This window comes from Pagrus pagrus, assembly GCF_965226575.1.
Source record: "Pagrus pagrus genome assembly, chromosome: 10".
NCBI classification, from domain to species: domain Eukaryota; kingdom Metazoa; phylum Chordata; class Actinopteri; order Spariformes; family Sparidae; genus Pagrus; species Pagrus pagrus.
The window spans coordinates 20,440,187-20,450,791 of NC_140194.1; positions in this window are offsets into that span (position 1 = coordinate 20,440,187).

A 10,605-nucleotide genomic window follows, 5' to 3' on the forward strand; every position below is an offset into this window, starting at 1 on the left:
CTCGCTAGAAAGCAGAACAGAAATTTACCTTAGCTTACAGACAGAGCAGGATTGTCGTTTGACTGTCATAAAGTAAAGCCCCCCTCCGGTCAAAAGATTACATTTTCTTCTTGACCTAACTGTTGAATGTTTGAGTTTCACCTTGTAGACAGATGTTCGACACTTGAGGGCTTTTTTTTCTTAATTGCTGAAAGTGTGAATTTCCTCTGTGCTCATTGAAAATCTGATTTTAAGAGGCGGGTCTATGAGGATGATTTGTGACATCGCAAATAGTTTGGAAGCCAATCCTGGGTCAATACTCAGAGCACAAATGTGTTACGTGGAGTCCTGAAGCTGTCAGTACGCACACACACTGAAAATGGACCTAATAGTGAAGTAGGAGACATCTTGTGTCCAGCCGTTAAACTTAACGTGACAAAATATTTGCATATTCTTGGAATTTCTCTGGAATTTTTAGTTAGGAAGGAATAGTTGCCATTTTAAGTATTTTAATGTGGTAATTATGCTTTTTTCTGCAAAAACCATGTCAGACACATTTAGAGAGAGTCAGCGAACACACCACCAGGTGGGTGAACAATAAAACCTACTTGCTGTAGTGGGACATTTGCTGCCGGCCTATGGCTGTATGAATTTAACAGCAGCAGGGTTCAATGTTGAGTTTGAGGATGGCCACGACAGGGCTGCTTTCCTTATTCTTTTGACGGATTGATATTTCTCCTAAAGCATGGCACAAGCGGCTCTGAAACCACTTTAAGACATTGGAGGGGGGCGCCAGGTGGGACTGAGTACTTCACTCTCTCACCTTTTTCATCAGTGGAGATGGAAGATGGCAGAGCACCGGTGTTACGATGGAGCACTTAGTCGGCGGAACCAAAGCATAAAAGGAAAGACTAAGGCACTTCATACACAAGAGACAAGAAAGAGTGGCAGTGATGGCCAGGTGGGGGTTTACAAGGTGATACTGATCAGCTATGTGTTTCTCCGTACACATCATTGAACATGTCATGCAGCCTTTAAGATACACTGAGTTCCTTCAGGAGCAGGCGGACAATGATGTGAATCACATGCTATGCCTACCTTACACTAAACTGAACACCTCTGGAGGACTTTGGACCAATGAGTTCAACAGTGGTCTCAACCACCATCATCGAAACACCAAATGAGGTAATATCCTTTGGAAGAGTTCATCCCTCCATTGTGCTTCAGTGAGACAATGCCAAGGAGCATTGAAACTTCTCTCCTTTAATCACCCATCTGTATACTTTAAATCCATAAGTTACTGCTCAAATGACAACATACAGCATCTGATGTGGAAAACTGCACTCAAGATTCTCCAAGAGGAATAAAGTGAGGCATCTTTGAAATAACGTTGCACAGTTAAAGCTGCACTAATCAGTATCTTATATTAACAATGGACTGTGTGTAATGTGAAAAGGATTGCTTGGAGTGACAAGGACTTTGCAGTCTCCCTAAGCGCCTGTCTGGAAGTCGGTTTTGAACCTTACTTGTGGTTTTCTGGTCCAAAACTACACTCATGATGACGTTTGCTGGTGAACAGAGTGGACGTTTAGCAGCTAAAGATCCAAATATTCCTACAAAAAAAAACAGAGCTACAATGAGAGTGAACATCGGACAAACTGTACATTCATCCTCTGAGCAGAAACACACTCCAAACAGTAAATGCTAATGTCTCTATGTGTCCCCTGGATTTGAAAAATGGCAGTTGTTCATGACCACATATGCCACAGCAACTTAGAGATAATTATGTATATTTGCTGCTCTCAAGGGGCCATAAAAACTAAATTAAAGCAGCTTCAAACAAGAGCAAAATAAGACAGATGTGCATTTACATTTGGGTTAGATTCGGTTTTACTTGTTTCACATTTCTTGTGTCACAGAATGTTTTTACTTCTGGGCTGCTGAATATTGACAGTGCCCTACAATACAGCCCTTTTTCACACTAAGTTGTGTCTGATTTGATCTAATGACAGAGCAGACAGTGGACTAGAACTACAAAGATTTTTAAGGAGCTTTTCCGAGGATTTGAATCCAAACCCCGACAGTTTCAGTGCTCTTTTTGAGCGTTGCAAAACTGCAAAAAACACTGTACCAGATCAATAATATACTTTATATAAGTGAAAAGACAAGGGGCTCCAGTACAATATTGATAAGTGAAGAAAACTACTTGCTGAAGACAAAGCTTGAATAAATAATCTGATGTAGATGAGCCAAAGGCGTGATTTATGACACTGATGATTGAACTGGTCTCTTCAGTCATGTGTCATACATTAAACCAGGTCTGTCACTACTCCAAAAAGTTTTTTTTTTATAGAATTCTTTAGAAGTTACCGGGAACGAAAGTTGAATGAATTATTGAGCAAGAAGGAGGCCCCAGGAGTGTTGAGCAGTCTTACTGAGATGAGAATTAGGTCTATAGAGGGTGTGACACTTCCCTCACATTGACGAGAGAAAACCAGTTTTCCCATACACCCCTTATCTTGCCTCGTTATACGTGTGAAGTCTCGCCTGGCATGAAGCCATCAGTCATAGTGTGACATTATTCATACAGACTGCAGCTGTGGACTCTGGTGTAGATATGGCTCATATGTGTGTTTTTAGTCTCGACTATCTTGTCCCCATTCACGTTAATGGTGTAATAGCAATTTGCCATTAAGTATTCATTAACAGCATTCATTTTTAAAGCATTACATTAATCACCATAAATAAAATAAACAAGCCTAATGATGAGACAAATTAACCACCCTCCATGTGGCATGTCTACCGCCAGGTTGGATCTGGTGGCACATTTGCAGTTTGTTTGTACAACATGACACAGCAGGGGGGCGTCGCTACTTTAGAGCAAACAAATCTACATATTTCTGGGTTCCAGGCTGTGGCAGATAGTAGGAGTTATGTAAACTCAGTCATGTTTTTCCTCTTCAGGAAAAGCCAAACAGGGAAGTGTTTACAAATGCAAAAACAAGGATGAAAGAGATAAACCTTTTAAGTTAAAGGGTCCCAAGGAGGGGAAATAAGATAAAAGATGAGTGCAGTAAATGTGCATCAGGAAACAGGAAATGCGGTGTTAAGAAGTGCTCAAAGTAAATATAGTGTGAGAAGGAAATTACGAGTCTTCTCCAGCACTGTTTGATTCTCTGATACCAACAGTAATATACCAACACATCATAAATACTCAGACATTCACAGTACAACACTATGGTTTAAAAGGTTGCAGTTGTTTGAAGGCCACTTGAGAGAAACACTCAAATATTTCAACTAGATTGATGGTGAATAATCTACTTTTGACTTGGTTACATTTGCTGTTTATAGCTTTGTGACTATAGCTTTGTTACAATTAGTCTGCTCTGTAAGCAGGGATTGAGTGTAAGGGGGAGAGTGTGCAAGTAGTACCTCTGCTACAGAGGCTCAGTTACCAGCTGCCCTAAACAAACAGAAGCACCACTTTTGATCATGATGCCATTATGACGGAGCACAACTGAGAACAAGAGGCAGCTTCCAATGAACATTTCTGGCCACAACTGGCCAGTGGCCACATTTTTCATTCCAAAATCTAAAAAAGACAAGATGAAGTGCAAGGAAGGTGACAGAAAACCAATTTTGCCTATTTTCTCACCAGCCTTTTTTGCCTTTTCTGCACGAGAGCTCGAGAATTTAATTAAATCTGGTTCACAAGTTTGATTTATATGTATAATTGAACTAGATACTGGACCCCAAAGATGGCACCTATTCAGTTCAGTGAGAATTACTCACGCACGTGCTAAAAAAAACCGACTTTTTCGCAAAATCCAGGAAAGTTTTACAAATACAAACCCTCTATAGATAAAGAAATCATGAAAGAAAGAGTCATGATTGACTTTGTTTAAAGGTCAAGGTGTCCTGTCAACAGTCTGGTCAGGTTCTTGGGGTGTGGAATTGAGATGATTTTGGCATTGGGCCAAACTTGGGCCATCTCAGTGCCCAACGTTTGCCCCTAACATTGGTGTATATGTGAACCAATTCTGGTGCATCATTGATTGTGGGTCCAACAACCAGACAATCTGCATTCAGGCTGCTGTCGGTCAGATCTCCCTGTTCAGGTGTAGGACATTTCTTCTTCAATACATTTAAGAAGTATCACAAGAAAGTTACATTTCCTAGATTTCCATCACGCAGGCAGCCAACAGTGAAGCGTACAAGCGGCAAAAGATTACATAAGATAAAATATTGAGGAAAATGACAAATAGAGCTGCGTACGGGGAATCATTTATGCTGTGACATATTTGACTGAATCACTTTGGCGTCGTCTTATATCACTTCTGTTGTGTTGAAGAATTTAGTTTTCATGCTTGTAGCGGCGATGTACAGCAAAATAGGTTAAGATGAGTCATGGATGTACACTTCTTGGATGAGCGGCTGCTTCATAATGCATCTTCAGCCCTGTTGAACAAAGGGGGAGGAAAACATAACTGAGCCTCGAAGAAGAATAAAAATAACTTGAAGCAAAATAATGCGATGAAGACGAATACTCAATGAATACTCAAATGAAAAGTTAGAAGGTAGAATATATGGGAAGTGTCGCATTTTCATTTCTCATGTGCAAGCTGCAGCATGATGGTGATATCGGTGACATGCTGTATAACACAGTTACAGGCTCCATTTATGTTAAGTTGTTAGTTAAATTGCTTCTGATTATGAAAGAAATCCCAAAAGTCATAACCAGACAATCAGTGACTGGCCGTCCCAAAGTAGTTTGCAAGCTGGATTGATTAATTGATCTGTTGGTCAGACAAAACAAGCAGTGTGAGGGTGTCTCCATAAGCTCTATTTATCTGCATTTTATAGATCAATTTATTTGTAAATGAATGAATAAATTAACAGACTAGGCAAACATTATCCGTACTCAGTTCTCTAGCTTCTCTAGCCAAACAGCAGAATTGGTTGTTTCTGAAAACCCTTAAAATGACCCATGTTGCTCTTGTAATCATGTTAGTCATGACTCTCCCACTGTGTGCTGACAGTGAATTAGTGAGCAACGTGTAGCAGAAGAAGAAAGTCATCTCAGCAAATCTAACTGCTTATATGGTTTGTTTTGGAAGGCAATGACAAATGATCTATTTTGTCATTTTGTTAAAAGGCCTTTTTGTCCCACTGTAGAGGACAGACAGGAGCAGCACCTGGGTGGAAAACAACCCTGAAGTACATTGTCCAACACTTCTTTATCTGTGAAACACTCCCAGTGGGCATTGAGGTCAACAACAGAGTGGTGTCAGGATATCACCTCATAGTCCCATATGGATGCTAACGTGACTGCAGCGCTCATGGACTCCCGCAATAGGAAGTGAAGGATTTCTCCTCAGGGCTGTATCTTGTGTCACATAACAAAAGTCTACATCCCTTATTACATTTACCTGGGATGCTTATTTGCAGCATGTACATCTGCTCCCTATCGTGTTGCAGAACAAAATGCTTCACACAGTAGAATCAGGTTCTGTCTGGCGCTGATGGGCATCTCTTTATATCAAGTAGCTCATGATACGGAGGCTTGTCTCTGTTGTGTGACACGCAAACTTATTCCTAAAACCCGCCTGCTTCTTAAATTGATGCAGGACGCGCTTAATAACGATTTGATCAAAGCAGACTGACAGCAGGAACACTGACAGTCAAGCAGTTTGGTGATTCATGAAAACAAATGAAATTTTAAAGCAGCCTCTTGAGGCTCATATTGTCGCATAGCAAGTGTCATTTTTCTTAAAACTAATAAAGGCTGCAGTCTGTCCGGTGAGAAGGAAGTCTGAGCTCTCGTGGTATCGTATTCTGTTTCAAGCTGGAGCAGGAAGATGGATCAGTTTCCCCAGTTGGAGCTGTGCCTGCCAGCTACAATAAATGAGTTTGTCTTTGTGCCATGTGGCAGTACATACAGTGCTCAACATAAATTCTTGCTAACGTAGCTTATTGTCTATCCAATATTACAAATCAAAGGCATTAACTGGTGTAATACTTATTGAATATGATTTTTTTAATCATTAGAGTTGGAGTAAATTGCTCTGAGTTAAATGAAGTGTCCACTCTCACTCAATTGCATTGCGTTTTGTAGGCATTTTCTTCAATAAAGCCCATTTACTGTAATAATTACCCCCAAGTGTGACAGACTTTGTAAGTAAAGACAAACATGAATATTGTGTTACGTTAGAATCTGTATTTAGTGCCCTATGATGTTAATTTTTACTCTTGTTTAAAGCTGCACTGCTCCTGGTGACTGATTCAAGATGAAAATGTAGCGGCGGATCATCATTTCATAGGCTTCTGTTACACTCAGATTATTTCTTGAAACTCGTTCAAATGCACCGATCCATGCCAGGCCTGCTGGGCCTCAGCTGGAGCGCTGGTCTCCAGAGGATTCTCTCCTGCATGGACCCACAGCAGCAGAAAAGCAGCCCATTAAGATTCAACAGGAGATTCACAGAAGACAAGTCAGCTCTTCCAATAATGTCAACGCATTATTGATCATTAGCAATGCCATATTATAAAGCGTTTGGAGAAAAAAAGCACATGGATGGAGATGATTTGTGATTCATTCATGTCTTCTGCGTTGTGATCGTGACGAGGAAGGCCATTATCCTCCAGGGTTACTTCTATTGCACTTAACAGCTTTTTGAACGGCCCTATGCCCAGATAAATGTTGGAAATGTTTCTGCAGTCCACAGATGTGTTGAAACTTCACATTACATTTTACTTTTTTAGGTTCAATTTTCATTTTTATGTTCTGAACATGCTTAAAGGTGCTATTTGTAAGAAAAGTAGATTTTTGAGTCTCAGTCCCACCTTGTCAAATAATGACGCTCTGGTTTTCCCACTCATCAAAAACTGACACTATGGGATGGCAGCCGACCCCTCCTACAATCTCAAAGCATCAGTTTTTGATGAGTTGGGAATGAGTCTAAAAAATCAACTTTTCTTACAAATAGAACCTTTAAGGTGTTTAGGCACAGAAACTACTTGTCAGGCTTAGGAAGAGATCATGTTTGGGCTTAAAATACCTGCTGTGGTCACCACAAACATGGTAGGTGATGTGTGGAGGTCAATTAAAAACACCTGGTTTTGTCGCCACTAACACAGCTGGAGATGTCGTGGGGTCTCTTTCAAAATATCCAGTGATGTCACCCTTACAAATGGTGAAACGCTACAGTTCTGCATCAGAGATATACAGTTGTTTCAAACTTACAAATGTTCAAACTCCAGTGTTGAACTGCAGTCACGGCCCTCTAGCTTGTAACTCCACCATCTTCCCCTCAACATTGCAATATGACAGTCAGATAATAAACACGTAATGTGAATGTATGAATGTTTTAATCTGTTTAAACAGGGAGAAAACCTTTTACACACATCAGTTATTATGTTTGTGCATGTAGAAACTGGATGAAGGATAATGCTGCTATTGATCAAAATTAATTTGAGAATTAATCAGTGCTTTCCACATACAATTATTGTATCAAGAGTTTATCTTGAACATAATAAAAAAAGTTTCCCATGGTTCATGGCATCAAGGCTTGCCCTCTTGTTTTCCTTCGCATTTTAGATAAAGAGTCACTTGGGATTAAGGTGTTGAGGTGGAGTTTAGGATGAGACAGGCAGCAGTGTCATGCAAAGTATGAGGACATCAAGGCTGCAGTGGACTGCAAGGCTGACCGACTAGCATTAACTCTTCATGATACAACGTTAGACCGCTGAACTTTTTACATTTGATCCAATATGGGGGAATGCATGTAGCCTACTGTTTGTGCATGTGTCTCTGCCTGAGAAAGGATAGCTTGTACAGTATTAAACCCAACATGAATGCTTTAATCCAAGCCTTGATTGTAGTGGAAGAGCAAAGATGAGCCTGTGGGCAAGCTCAGGCAATTATAGGGTATTTATGGTATTTATTACGTAAAATTGTTCTGCAGCCCCGAGACAAGCTGAATTGGCTCAGTCTAGTTGTGGGATTTACATTCTATTAAATCACAATCAAAGATAAACACATATTATGATCAAGTGGTATTTTCTAATGTTACCGGATGGATAACGTTACAAAAGGAGCAGAGCAAAAGCAAGACAGAGAACAGAACAATGAGCACATATAATATGATCAAAACACTGACATAAAAACATAGACTTGCAGCACTATGTTGTAATATTTCATGAGTTGTGCCTCTTAAACTGTGGTTGCTCCAGGAAATATTTTGATTTCTACAATATGCTCAACAACAAAATAGCTCATGCATGCAGTGCTTTTTTGACAGCAGACAGCAGATTTTGATATTTGGATCATGGACAGACTGCAACTAACAATATCACATGACATTTGTAACTAACCTTCACAAAAAAAGTGTTCACGGTCCTAAGCAGGTTGATTTTCTTAAACTGATATGACTGGAACAACTGACAGCTGCATGGATGGAAGGAAATATATCTATTGGTTTCAGTTTTCCTTTCTGGGAACTCATTTACATTTCTGTGTGTTTACTTCTCGGACATTTGTGATAAGATCTTCGAAATGTTGTGACATGTTTAAACATGGCATGAAAGTAGAAAGAGTCAAAGTGACTCAGTTGCGTCAATTACACAACAGAGTCTGTTTAAAGTTGTTTAAACATCTGCCACCATGAGCCACTTGTCACACCCATGGCTTTATTAGGAGAGGTAGATGCAGTCATAAATCTTGCTGCCAGTTTGCTCCAGTTGCCAACCACTGCCCTGCAACTGATTTCCTTGGAAAATGTCCAACTTCCACCATGCTCCAAGTGTTTCATGTGACGACGCAAAACTTGTCAGATTGTAACAAATGGATGTCTCTTTGGCAAGTGTACACACAAATGAACCATCTGCACTGCAGCCTCCTTGACAATAAATGGCGCATAAGGCAACAGGCGCCTTTTACATTTTATTTTATGGCACTTTTTTAATACTTGGACGTGTAACTAAACATCCCATTCATTAACCCAATGCAAATACAGCCGTCTAAAAATACATCCTAACCCCCCCATGGGTGCTGCCATTGTTGTGTGATGTCAGACAAGTGCTCCCCCTTAAAGTCGGGGTGGATGGATGTGCCCAGAGTTTACAAGTAGGAACTTCAAGAGGCGATCCATTGTACTTCTTCTTGTCCAGGAATGCAGCATAAAAGTCCCTTTCAGTTTGAAATGTTTTCTACACTCGAAAAAAAAGACGTCCTTCTACCTCCTATACCTGTCGCACCCCAGAGCTTAGAAAAGTGATTTTATAGAGCAATGGCATCATATCTACAAAAAATATCCTGAGCCCAGTGGGAAGTGGGCAGGGCCAGGGCGAGCAATTTTCATTAATATGAATGGGTGCCGTGCCATCTTGGAGTCTAGTATTCATTTTTATGACACATCCACGACCATGACAAATCTGCAAAACCCCTGAGTTTACTGAATCAAGCAAGGATGTATCTCATTTCTTATCAAGAGGGAGAAGATGTTAATCTTCCTTTGAGAAAATAATAACTTTTTTAAACTTTTGCAACTTTTCATTCTCACACATCATGAATGCATAAACGCGGTATCATTGGTGGCCCCGGTATGAAATAAACCCCTTATCCCAGTGGTGTTAATGCCATGGTGGACCAAAAGTCCTCCCAGAGAAAAATACATCAGCAGCCATTGAACTCGAAGCCACAGGATAGATACAGGCAGCAGTCAATAGGCTATTATGTGACTCTGAGATAAGGTTAATGCCCCGGAGAGCGCAGGAGGCAGGCCCTTACCGTGCGCCTCACAAAAGGTCAAACATATTCCCCGTCTCCTCTCTGAAATTGTATTCACACACCGGGCACCCCCACGAGTTCGAGGGGACTTGGCACCGTGGCCGTGGTCGGCTTACGTAAGCTTTTGAAATAGATTTAGCTGCCGCAACTGTAAGAAGGCCCAGGGGGAATGTGTGGGTATAAACACTTGAACAGTCTCCCAGCACATTCAGTGCTTCTTTTCAGTTTGTAAGGAATGAGCTTAGTCGCCACAGGAAGGGATGAATGAGCTCTTCAGGCCCCACTAAATGCTCTCACGCTACAAAGAGGGCAAAGAAATGCACAGATGCACCGAGTAGATGTGCAGCGTTTACAAGGGCAGGGTGTCGTTAATGTCATCTAAAAAATGAGAAATATTTGCACCATGCGGTCAACCAAAATCTTCCGTCATAGAGGAGGACCTTCTGAAGTTAAGATGTCTGGAAGCGCACAGCTATGATGCTGCACAGTAACCAGAGTGAGGTAATATTTAGCCAGGGAAATGGTCAAAGGTAAATAATTTTGTGGCTTTTGAGGTCTGTGGAATCTGAGGTATGCAAACCGGTACTTGATGTGTTACCAGAAACCTCAGGTGAGAAGTGAGAGATTAGATGTCCTTCTTTGGAGTTCAGCGTTCCCGTTTGTCAACAGCGGAGAGAACAGTAATTGACTTTTAAATGGCATGCACAGAATGTGTTACTCAAACAGTGCCACCGAGAGTATCTGAGATACAGCACAGGGTTTCGAGTCTGTTGAGGTATTAATCTTGCTGCTCTGATAATGTTTATCTCAAAGTCAAACGCGGAACCACCTGATAATTA